This window comes from Petromyzon marinus, chromosome 44 (genome assembly GCF_048934315.1).
Source record: "Petromyzon marinus isolate PM22_M1 ecotype Great Lakes invasive population chromosome 44, UKy_Petmar_22M1.pri1.0, whole genome shotgun sequence".
Lineage (NCBI taxonomy): Eukaryota > Metazoa > Chordata > Hyperoartia > Petromyzontiformes > Petromyzontidae > Petromyzon > Petromyzon marinus.
The window spans coordinates 10,432,440-10,446,304 of record NC_133710.1 but is presented as its reverse complement, the minus strand read 5'-3'; positions in this window follow the sequence as shown (position 1 = coordinate 10,446,304).

The following is a 13,865-nucleotide window of genomic DNA, read 5'->3' as shown; positions in this document are numbered from 1 at the left end:
ATGAAGCCGGTCGTCATGTGTGGTTCCTGCGGTTCGTTTGTATTGTCCTGACCTCCGTACCTCCGATTGGCACGGTTGGCTACGTGGCGTGCGAAAGAAGTTTAAACATGCACGCGTACAGTACATACGTGCTGTGAGTTCGCGTGCGACTTGGCAAGACCGGAGTAGGAACGACACACGCACCCTGCTACAGAGTGAACTGTGGGTGATCTTAGTCTATGGGACATGACCACAAAAACTCAGCACTTTGTCATTAACGCTGCGTGTGTGTGTGTGTGGCTTTAGACATATATAATAGGTGACGTTTCAGGCAATGATCCTTCTTCATAGCGGAGAAATAAGCAAGTAGAGAGATAGATTGGAGAGTCGGAGACTGCAATTGTTGACACCATGGGGCCTGATGAGAATTACGTTTTAAAAATGTTTCCTGATTCCCAGTTTTTTAATCGGCATGTGAATAGTTAAATTAATAGTAGCGACTGAGTAACCGACAAACCCTTCAATAATATATTACATATTTAATTAAAAGTCAAGTTATAATGTCTTGCTGGCATAGTAACAAAACACCAGATAATCCCTGCAACAATGTGGCAATCTCTGCGTATGGCGAAGACCAATACGTAAAGCGTCTACTATTGATTGTATAGTCATCGGCAAATACAATTTGACGTGCACAGCTTAGTCAGTTAACAATGCAGAGTGGGCCTGTAGACATATGAATCATTTGGCGGGACCCCGGGGTCCCGCAAAATCAGGTCAATTATTATTATTTTTCAGTCCACCCACTCGTGATCCCGACAGCAACGCGCCAACAAGCGCCAGCAGTCGCGCACGGCGACGACGCCCTCCGGTCAGACGTCGATCCTCAGCCCCGCCCACCGCAGGCAGTGAATTTAACGTGTTTGTGTAATTTGTCAACTTTTTACGAAACTTAGTGTCCCCGAGTAGCTCTCGACGAGGCCAATCGATTGACGCTAGTTTTGTTGTCGGTAAGGCAACGAGACTCGTGTGGCCACGCGGTTTTTCCCACCCCGGGGCAGTGATGGGACCCCGGGGTCCCGCCAATTGCTTCATATGTAGCGACATGAGCTCCGTTTCAGGCCATCGCAACAGCAGGGTAAACTGATGTCTGAACACCACCTGAGGTTCCCCGATGTCACCTCAGCCTAAAAGAAGTTTCCCCTGGTATACAACAGCAGCACTGAGGAGACAAAGACGGCCGGGCGTGGGCACCGTCCTGGCAAAAACCATCCGTTGCATGCGAACTGCTGCTCTGGCCCGAAATATCAGCTTGCAGCCGACACTGCTGCCAACATTCCACGTGGTAAACGCAGGATCTGTTGTCCGTTTGATGTGAGAGAGAGAGCTAGACACACAAAAAAGAATTGGGAGCTAAAATATTTGCTCACATTTACGCTGGAGATGGGATTCCTGTTGAACGCACGCACGCGTGTTCCGCTGTGCACACAGGCGTCCCGAATCTCGTCTCGCGAGGCCTCCTCCGTCTGCCCCCCCCCCCAACCACTAATCCTGGCGTCATTGACGCCTCCCCGCGTTACCCCGCCGGCCCACTATTGATTTTAGGGTCGTTGGATCTAAAGGTCAAGTTAACAACACTTCAAAAAAAATGGGTTTTGCCAAGACCCTCCATAAATCTTTTGAAGCTTTTGAAAAAAAATCACAACAAATGGTTTCAAAGATTGCCGGGCACCAGATGTCCAATTTGGACCAATTCCCAGGTGAGAATGTGAGCAATGATTCACCAGAAAACGCTCAGTGGGATAATGATAACAATAATAATTTAGCCCATGTTATTTGTGCCATTCATATGGCGCAAGTCTATCATCACGAAGCAAGGCCTTGCTGTGTTTAACGCGGTCTCCCGTGGGTTCTCAGTAGGGGGAGATGTTGGTCTGCTTTGATTCCAACTGAGTAGTTGGCAAGTATTTGTTTTTACATATCGAGACCAGTTTAACACGTAGGCTTTCGCGACCAATATTATTCACAATAAAGGTTTTTAGGTTAGATCGCGTTATTTATAAATGTGTCGTAACCCTCCACCACCCGACACGGCCAATCAGCAAAAACAAGTGTCACGTTGACAAAAGACAATTATCTTCTTTGGTTATTTCGGTAAAGTCACGTAGAATGAGAATAAATTAATAAAATAACATAACACAATAAAATTCTCACGACGTTTCGGCCACAACACAAGTGGCCTTCTTCATGTGAAAGGAACAAACCTGTCGGGACGACAGAGCTCTGTCGGAACAGACCTGTCGGGATGGCAGAGCTCTGTCGTCCCGACAGGTCTGTTCCTTTCACCTGAAGAAGGCCACTTGTGTTGTGGCCGAAACGTCGTGAGAATTTTATTGTGTTATTTTATTTTCTTATTTTTTTATTTTATTCTCATTCTACGTGACTTTACCGAAAGAACGAAAGAAGATGAATCCTCGCAGTCACGAAAGCTTTAAATCGAAAAAAGACAATTAGTTCACTACTTTAGCCCACCGGTGTGTTGAAGAGTAAATAAACATCATTTAAAATTTGAGAACGACTATTCGCTGGTAATTACATCCAGCATCATCGGGCAATTCGCCAGAATGGTAAAGCCCTCACTTGCTCTCGGTCTTAAATAGAGCAGCAGGGTGACGTAATTATTTAACTCATTCAGGTGCAGTAATTATATAATCGATTGGTAATCAGTCAATGGTTATGATTAGTAATGAGCATACAATAACACACATTACAACTCAGGGTGGTGGAGGGTTACGACACATTTATAAATAACGCGATCTAACCCAAAAACCTTTATTATGAATATCGAGACCAGTGACGTGCGGTGAGGTCAATGGCTGTGGAGGCACTGGCTAGTGTCAGAGCCAGATTCACACACTGAGGGGGGCGTGGCCTCACGGAGGGAGGCGTGGCCTCACTTCGGGGGGCGTGTTAGGCACGTCCCCCTCAGTGAGGCAGATGTGATAGCTGCCTCCCCTGGTGCTTTTTCATTGCAGTTTAATTACGAGACCAGCGAGCCTAAATATCTTTATACACATACGTGAAATAAGTTACCTGGAGTATGGAAGGCGAGGACATGAAATGATGGGGTCTACAAACATTACATTGGTGACAGACTGAGATAGTAACAGGCACGCGCTTATTGCCCGCGCTCCATCCAGTTACTGAGGGGTTGCGCAATCAGAGGGGAGGCTGAGCTCGTCGCTGCCTCACCTCTCGTCTCTTCCTGCATTTGCAGCGGAGCTCCGCAAATTTGGTGATTTTAACTCTAAAAATGATGGGAATCGTACAGAAATGACATTTATAACACAGATCAGTGGGAAAATCTTAATATTTATTTTATTTGATTATTCTTTTTTTTTACTTTTCGTAACAGCTATTTTCATTGGAGTATGGCAGGTGAGGCTCTGCCTCCCCTGCCTCCCCTGACCGCACGTGCCTGATCTAGACTATAACCCCAGCACATAAATTGGCTTACTCTTCCGAATGACGTCACGGGATATTTAGCATCCACCGTGAAACAGATAGCCACGACTTGATCGTTAATACGCATGCAGTATTAACCAGGGCGGACAGCCGAGGGCGGACAGCCGAGCCCGAACCGCAAATCTCTGCAAAAAGCAGTGACCGCCCCAGCTCCGTGATGTCGTTGCAGCGTCATCAGCAGGAGGCAGGGTCAGGGTTCGAGATCGTGACTGCCGAGCTTCGGAAGGCTCTTCTGCCCGAATCGCCCTTCATGGAGAGGCGTGGACACCGGCGCGTGGATAACGCGCCGGCGTCTCCCCGCGGGATCTCATCTGCATGCACGAAGGTCCCACGAGAAGCCAGGCAGCATCCTGTCTTCATCTGGCAGCCCCGCTGCCTCTAAACTGCTGAGACACAGCAACCGCAAATTCATTAGAACAACAACAACAACACGCAACACAAATATGCTACGAAATTCCTCGATGTCAAAAAATCCAAGCGTCGTTTGTGGGAGGTCACGGAACGTGTTTTTATAGATCGCGTCCACTGCGGCGGCTTATTCCTTGATGGCTCTCACTAAAACACATTTGGACGCGCGTTCATTTAATCGCGCATCGACTAAGCAGCGTGCGGGGAACTGCCAGAGGTCGATCGCAAATAAACGGCACTTTTTGTCGGGGTTTAATATCAAGTCTGCCGCATCGATCGGGGAAAGTACTTCCAGGGGTGACCCCCACCCCGACCCCCCCCAACCACCATCCCAGACACGCCACAGGATGCTGAGCACCATGAACGAGGCTTTGGGAATTATCTCAATTACTCTCAATGATCGATGAGTGCCTGAAATAAATATATTACTTGGTAAAGTAATTAAAGGCTATAATTATTAATGCGGAAATTTGCTAATTCGTGGTTGCACGCTCTCAATCTGGCCTCCCAACACTGTGTGTGTTGATTCACCCACAGCCTCAACGACTCTTGAATCCTCAGGCCTGCTCGGGATACGTCCACGTGTTCAAGGACGGTCGCGGTTACGTCGGAGGCTTTGGAGGAACCCAGTGCCAGGCGAGAGGCTGCACGGTGAGCAAACTTCCCCCGTGAGCGGCGCCTTCTCGCCACAGCCTTTCAGCTCGAAGGTTCAGAACAAAACATGGAGAGAGGAGGACGTCCTCCGGGGAGATGCAGCGATCAGGTCGGTTCGATCTCGTGCAGGTGCCGGGGTGATGGGTCGTTGCATCCCAAGACCATGGTAGGTGGCGGCGGCGGCTTGAAGAGGCATCCATCCAGCAGTGGATTGGTCATGGCTGCTGCTGACGACGACGGCGACGATGATGATGCATCGGTGATGACGCAGGGGGCTGTGTGGATTTGTGGTGAACGCAGATGGAGAGGTGTTGCAGGGCATCCTCTGTCGTGGATGGTGAGGTCCTCACTGGCCCATCGGGCACGCAACTCGGACCCATGTCGTGAAGAGAGGAGACAGTCTTGCCTGTAAGATCGCCAGGTCACCAGCATTGATTCAAGACAGCTGTTGCTGATGAGACACGGTGTGTCAAACCGAAATTATGCACTCCCAGAAGCATGTACGGCTGATGGGATGTGTAATACACTTTATTACGTGGATAGACAGATATGAGAATAAGACATTGACCTCTTATTTAATTTATATTCTCCACAATGACACGGATGGTTATTTTGTCTAATAATTAAAGGTGCAGCCCAGCAAAAGCTTGCCGCCGCCACAGGTGGCAGAAGGGCCTCTCCGCTTGAAGGTGTTTCGGGCGACTCGCTCACGCTGGCCAAACGCCTTGCAAGGAGTATGAGTAGCCACACTTGGTCACAGTGCACGCAACCTGCCGATCGACTCAGAGTGGTGTACCCATTTACACTGCGAAGCGGGGAATAATAATAATAATGATTCGTCCGTCGTTTCGACTGCCGCGCCGGGAGTTAGAACCCGTGACCTGTGGATTTCAAGCGCGGTGTGCCAACCATTCACCCACCGTGGCAGCAGCTGTAACCGTGCGGCGAAAGGAGTTGCGTCCGAGTCGTTCTTGAGTCGTGACTATTTTGTTTTGTTTATCATCAACTAGCACGTGTCCGTCCATTTGTCAATCCCTCCAGCGAGCGAAACTTTGTTTCTCTCACGTAGAATTATGAGTGTGGGTTTGTATTTGTTGACCGCGGTGCCGTGCGCAGTGCAGCAGCGCCACGTGGGGAGGACACGGGCCGAGACGATGGGCAGTGCTCCATCTAGCAGCGGAGACCAGCGGTGCCCCAATTACGTTTGCAGGGACAGCGTTTGTACGCGACGCGTCTAGCGTGCCAGCGGCCACCACCTCGCCGTGCTACATCCTTTACCTTGTCACGTGCGGATTGCACAGCTAACAACGAAAGACCCCAACACTAAAAACAACTAAACTTTTATTTACCGGATAAAGCCCACAGAGTGAGCTATGAGCTCTATTTCAGAAGTGACTTCGCCACTCCCCCCCACTCTCCACCCCCACTCACCACCCCCACTCACCACCTCCACTCACCACCCCCCACTCACCACCTCCACTCACCACCCCCCCACTTCCCGCCACCACCCCCCACTCACCACCCCCCACTCACCACCCCCACTCACCACCCCCACTCACCACCCCCCACTCACTACCCCCCACTCCCCGCCACCACCCCCCACTCACCGCCACCACCCCTACTCACCACCCCCACTCACCACCCCCACTCACCACCCCCCACTCACCACCCCCCACTCACCACCCCCCACTCACCACCCCTACTCACCACCCCCACTCACCACCCCCCAATCACCACCCCCCACTCACCACCCCCCACTCACCACCCCCCATTCACCACCCCCCACTCACCACCCCCACTCACAACCCCCCACTCACAACCCCCCACTCACCACCCCCACTCACCACCCCCCACTCACCACCCCCCACTCACCACCCCCACTCACCACCCCCCAACTCACAACCCCCCACTCACCACCCCCACTCACAACCCCCCACTCACCACCCCCTACTCACCCCACCCCCTTACCACCCCCCACTCCCCGCCACCACCCCCCACTCCCCGCCACCACCCCCCACTCACCACCCCCCACTCACCACCCCCACTCACCACCCCCACTCACCCACCCCCACTCACCACCCCCACTCACCACCCCCCACTCACCACCCCCCACTCACCACCCCCCACTCACCACCCCCACTCACCACCCCCACTCACCACCCCCCACTCACCACCCCCCACTCACCACCCCTACTCACCACCCCCACTCACCACCCCCCACTCACCACCCCCCACTCACCACTCACCACCCCCCACTCACCACCCCTACAAACCACCCCCACTCACCACCCCCCACTCACCACCCCCCACTCACCACCCCCCACTCACCACCCCCCACTCACCACCCCTACTTACCACCCCCACTCACCACCCCCCACTCACCACCCCCACTCACCACCCCCCAATCACCACCCCCCACTCACCACCCCCCACTCACCACCCCCCATTCACCACCCCTACTCACTACCCCCCACTCACCACCCCTACTCACTACCCCCCACTCACCACCCCCCCACTCACCACCCCCCACTCACCACCCCCACTCACAACCCCCCACTCACAACCCCCCACTCACCACCCCCACTCACCACCCCCCACTCACCACCCCCCACTCACAACCCCCACTCACCACCCCCCAACTCACAACCCCCCACTCACCACCCCCAATCCCCGCCACCACCCCCCACTCACCACCCCCCACTCACCACCCCCACTCACCACCCCCACTCACCACCCCCCACTCCCCGCCACCACCCCCACTCACCACCCCCCACTCACCACCCCCTACTCACCCCCCCCCCCTTACCACCCCCCACTCCCCACCACCACCCGCCCCCACTCCCCGCCACCACCCCCACTCACCACCCCCACTCACCACCCCCCACTCACCACCCCCACTCACCACCCCCACTCACCCACCCCCACTCACCACCCCCCACTCCCCGCCACCACCACCCACTCACCACCCCCACTCACCACCCCCCACTCACCACCCCCACTCACAACCCCCCACTCACAACCCCCCACTCACCACCCCCCACTCACCACCTCCACTCACCACCCCCACTCACAACCCCCCACTCACAACCCCCCACTCACCACCCCCCACTCACCACCCCCACTCACCACCCCCACTCACAACCCCCACTCACCACCCCCACTCACAACCCCCCACTCACCACCCCCACTCACCACCCCCACTCACAACCCCCCACTCACCACCCCCACTCACCACCCCCACTCACAACCCCCCACTCACCACCCCCACTCACCACCCCCACTCACCACCCCCACTCACCACCCCCACTCACCACCCCCACTCACCACCCCCCACTCACCACCCCCCACTCACCACCCCCACTCACCACCCCCCACTCACCACCCCCACTCACCACCCCCACTCACAACCCCCCACTCACCACCCCCACTCACCACCCCCCACTCACCACCCCCACTCACCACCCCCCACTTCCCGCCACCACCCCTACTCACCACCCCCACTCACCACCCCCACTCACCACCCCCACCCACCACCCCCACTCACCACCCCGACTCACCACCCCCCACCCCCCATCCCTGCCACCACCCCTACTCACCACCCCCCACTCACCACCCCCACTCACCACCCCCACTCACCACCCCCCACTCACAACCCCCACTCACCACCCCCACTCACAACCCCCCACTCACCACCCCCACTCACCACCCCCACTCACCACCCCCACTCACCACCCCCACTCACCACCCCCACTCACCACTCACCACCCCCCATCCCCCCCCTCCCTGCCACCACCCCTACTCACCACCCCCCACTCACAACCCCCCCCACTCACCACCCCCACTCACCACCCCCACTCACCACCCCCACTCACCACCCCCCACTCACCACCCCCACTCACCCCCCCCCTCCCTGCCACCACTCCCTACGCGTGAATTGCGACATCGCGCAGCTGCAGTGGCCTCGTGACCAATTCGAACCGCGCGTGACTCAGCGCGCCCTGCACGATCCACGCACCGCGTTGTGACTCAGCGATCACGAGACCCCCCCCCCTACCTACTCCCTAGGGGAGTGCTGGGGGCTCTGCTCCCCCACCCCCTTCGCACCCAGTGCCGGAAGAAGCTCGTCCGGGGTCTGTAGCATATGTTGTTATAAAGGGAGCCTAAATAAACATTTTTATATTAAAACACAAATGTTTAACTTGCATAGTAAAGTAATTGTATTTTTAATTTGCTATACAGCCAGTTAATACGACAAATCGCTAACCTACAACACCCAGTCGTTCATAGAAGTTGAAGGCAGTATAGTACTATAGTAATAGAGCAAGTGCAGAATCACGGAACCGGAATTGATAGCTTGAGAGCATTTAGCGAGGGGCCCTTGAAAGTAGATACATATGTAGTAGCTACTTGTGTAACTTCTACATATGGAGTAGCTACTTGTGTAACTACTACATGTGTAGTAACTACTACATATGTAGTAGCTACTTGTGTAACTACTACATATGTACAGTAACTACTACATGTGTAGCTACTACATATGTAGCTACTACATGTGTACCTTCTACATATGTAGTAGCTACTTGTGTAACTTCTACATGTGTAGCTACTACATGTGTAACTTCTACATATGGAGTAGCTACTTATGTAACTACTACTGTGCAGTAACTACTACATATGTAGTAGCTACATGTAGTAGTTACACAAGTAGCTACTACATATGTAGTAGCTACTTGTGTAACTACTACATATGTAGTAACTACTACATGTGTAGCTACTACATATGTAGCTACTACATGTGTAACTTCTACATATGTAGTAGCTACTTGTGTAACAACTACATGTGTAACTTCTACATATGTAGTAGCTACTTGTGTAACTTCTACATATGTAGTAGCTACTTGTGTAACATCTACATATGTAGTAGCTACTACATGTGTAACTTCTACATATGTAGTAGCTACTTGTGTAACTTCTACATTTGTAGTAGCTACTACATGTGTAACTTCTACATATGTAGTAGCTACTACATGTGTAACTGCTACATATGTAGTAGCTACTTGTGTACCTACTGCATGTGTAGTAACTACTACATATGTAGTAGCTACTTGTGTAACTACTACATATGTAGTAACTACTACATGTGTAACAACTACATGTGTATCTTCTACATATGTAGTAGCTACTTGTGTAACGTCTAAATATGTAGTAGCTACTTGTGTAACTTCTACATATGTAGTAACTTCTACATGTGTAGCTACTACATGTGTAACTTCTACATGTGTAGTAGCTACTACGTGTGTAACTTCTACATATATAGTAGCTACTTGTGTAACTTCTACATATGTAGTAGCTACTTCTACATATGTAGTAGCTACTTGTGTAGCTACTGCATGTGTAACTTCTACATATGTAGTAGCTACTTGTGTAACTTCTACATATATAGTAGCTACTTGTGTAACTTCTACATATGTAGTAGCTACTTGTGTAGCTACTGCATGTGTAACTTCTACATATGTAGTAGCTACTTGTGTAACTTCTACATATGTAGTAGCTACTTGTGTAACTTCTACATATAGCAAGATAGCTGCATCAAGTGCAAGATAGCTGCACTTGATGCAGCTATCTTGCTGTGACTGTTCCACCTGAAGACGGAAGCTTGTGTTGCCTCCGAAACGTCGTGATTTAATTTAGTTGTTTTATTATATTATTTTATTTTTATTTTACCTACTTGATTTTACAGTATTTCATTAACTTTTTGGTTCTTTCGGTAAAGTCACGTAGAAAGACAATAAATTTAATATTAGAATACGACGTTGCGATTGCAACACAAGCAACCATCATCAGGTAAGAATGCATGAGAAAACAAACATAGTAAACTTGTAAATATAATGCAATACAACACAGAGAGTCGGCTAACACAACAGTCAACACCCCACCTGCTTGATTAACGTTCTTACAAAGATTGCTAAATTTGAGAGAGAGACAAAACACAGACACGGAGACACACAGACAGACACACAGAGAGAGACACACAGACAGACACACAGAGAGAGACACAGAAACACACAGAGAGACACACACATAGACAAACAGAAAGACAACGCCTCTGTGTCGAGGCCTTAAATATATAATTGATCTATTTTACGCATTTATGTTTCGTGATTTGCTTGCCTACACTTAGGACTCCTTTCGTTGTTTTGTTTCATTTGTCGTTGTAACTTTATTATTATCCAGGATAAATAAAGATTCTGATTGTGAGAAAGTTGCAGCCTCTTGAACCCCTTTGTTGGGAGACAGCGCCCCCCACCGCCCAGCGCGATGTTGCGCTGCCATCCGCCACTGCCGTGATCATTCATTGTAGTAACTCTTGGCGAGTCGGTGTCCACTCGGCACTGCCGGTGGTGACAAGAGGCGAAGAGGCGCAGCCCTGCAACTGCTCGCTCCCGACACTGCCGGCGGAAGGGCGTCGCGCAAGCGAGCTGTCTCTAGAGTGGTACTTGGTCTACTCCTCAAACTTTGTAGCAGACGTCTTTGGAAGGGGTGGACGTATCCCACACTTTACCATATCGCACGCGACCTGCCGGTCGACCCATTTAGAACTGCAGGGTGCACAGAGACGGTTGGGGGTGGGGGAGGTTAATAAACGTGCACCAATGTTTTAGTTGCCGCGCCGGGAGATGGAGTCGAACCGGCACGCCTCTGGATCTCGAGCCAAGTCCCCTTGCTGCCCGTGAGGCCCCGGGCTCTACGCCCGTCGGCAGCGTGCGTTGTCGGACACCGTCAGAAGGGTTCCAGATGTCTCTTGGTCTCATCAGCGATGTGACCTATTTTATAAGCTGCTGGGCTGTCTCGTGTTACTCTACGTCTGTGAAAAAAAGAGCGTCATGGTTCATCGGATTCCTCCAGTGTCAATAATAAACATTCTCGTGGTGGCACAGGCTAGGGCACTCCAAGAAACACGGGGCCCGGTCACACACACCACAACGTGTGTACGGATTGGTATTCATGTTTTTTTTATTGCTGAACACAGGTCCAAAACGTCAAACGGCTCGCGGCGAACAGCACGTATCTAAATGATGATAGATGAGAGTGAAACACGCGCCTCTTCAATTGAGGGGTAAATAGACCTTGGGAGAGAAGTAGCTTGCTGAACCCACCTCTCCTGGACATCTGTGAAACAGAGCTTCATAGCTTTTCAGATTCCTCCAGTCTAAATAAAGATTCTGATTTTGAGAGGTTGAATGAGTGCATTGTGAGTGTGACCTGCAGTGTGGTGAGTGGATGCGTGAGTGTGTTGTTGTGAACTGCAGTGTGGTGAGTGAGTGGGTGAGTGAATGGGTGAGTTTGTGAGTGTTATTTTTCAGGTTACGGGTATGGTAGGGGTTCAGGTAGGGGTTTGGGTATCAGTCTGACATGGGTTCAGGGTACGGGTATGGTAGGGGTTCGGGTAGGGGTTCGGGTATCAGTCTAGCAAGGATTCAGGTTACGGGTATGGTAGGGGTTCAGGTAGGGGTTCGGGTATCAGTCTGGCATGGGTTCAGGGTACGGGTATGGTAGGGGTTCGGATAGGGGTTTCGGGTATTGGTCTGGCATGGGTTCAGGTTACGGGTATGGTAGGGGTTCAGGTAGGGGTTCGGGTATCAGTCTGGCATGGGTTCAGGTTACGAGTATGGTAGGAGTTCAGGTAGGGGTTCGGGTATCAGTCTGGCATGGGTTCAGGTTACGGGTATGGTAGGAGTTCAGGTAGGGGTATGGCATGGTGCCATCTGATAATCATATTTTGTTACTGGCAAATGAGGTTTCCAATGATGGTGCCACCTGTTGAGGAAGTACTGAAGGTGATCCAGAGTCTGAGACCAGGAAAGGCAGCGGGCAGAGATGATCTCCCAAGCGAAATGCTGAGGGAGGGTGGCGTTTGTGCATCGACTGCCCTACATGACATCATAACAAGTCTGGACCACTGGACGGGTTCCGCAGGATTGGAAGGGTGCCCTGGTGGTCCCCCTCTTTAAGAAGGGGGACCGCACAGACTGTAACAACTACAGGGGCATCTCACTCCTCAGTGTGCCGGGAAAGGTCCTGGCAAGGATTATTCAGCATCGCCTTGCTAGGCACGCTGAGGAGAGGCTTGCGGAGCCCCAATGCGGTTACAGGAAAGGGCGGTCCTGCACAGATGCCATATTTTCTGTCCGTCTGCTACAGCAGAGGTGTAGGGAATTCCAACAAGACCTACAGCTCTGCTTTATTGACCTGGTCAAAGCTTATGATACCATCAGTAGGCCTGGGCTCTGGGTTGTTCTTCGTGCTTTCGGAGTCCCTGACCCTATGCTCACGAACCATTCCCTGTACACCTTGGGGTGTGACAGGGACGTCCTCCTGCTCCCACATTATTTAACACCTATTTTGACCACGTAGTTTGTGAAGCCTTCAATAGCTGTACCGAAGGAAATTCCACCTGGTACAGATATAATGGGAGGCTGATCGATGCCCGGGTGCGGTCAAGGGATGGCTCCCTATTGCTCCACCATGTTATGTATGCCGATGATCTGGTAATTGCTGCTCACTCAGAGGAGGAGTTTGAGGCACTGCTGCTGAACCTGGAGCTTGCCACTAAGAGGCGGGGCCTTACCATCAGCCCCACCAAAACTAAGCACCTGCCTGGGAATTTTGTACCGTCGGACACCCCACCCCCAAAACTCCCAATTGGTGATAGGGCAGTTGTGGAGAGAGTGGAGAGTTTCCCATACCTGGGCAGTGTGCTTATGACCGGCTCCGGTTTAACAACAGAGGTCTCACTCCGAATCAGTCGAGCGGCAATATCTTTTCATCGGTTGCGTGCAGTGAGTAAACATTGTCACTGGGGAGACAAAGGCGGTCGGGCGTGGTGCTGGCCACTCAACCCCTCGTGTGCTTTGCCGGCCTTCAAAAGTACTCGCTAATTGTACTTGCCCTAACAGTCTGTTACGGCTACACGGAGGACATTTGTCTTTTGGTAGTGGTGGTGGTTGATGCGATGTCTGGTAGAACGAGTCCTCAACGTGGGTGAAGGAACCAGCAGTGACTGTTCACCGGAGCAGTAGTTAAGCAAGATAGAAACTCATCGGTGGGATTTGGCTTGTGAACAATATGCAAATAAACGTTGAGGGATCTTTCATAATACAGATTATTTTTTGGGCTAGATCGCATAAATATGTGTCATTAAACCCACCACCACCCGACACAGCCAAGTAGTAAGGTTTGTCACGTAAACAGAACGTGGCAATTCGTCACTAGTACAGCACTAGTGTATAGTAGTGTAG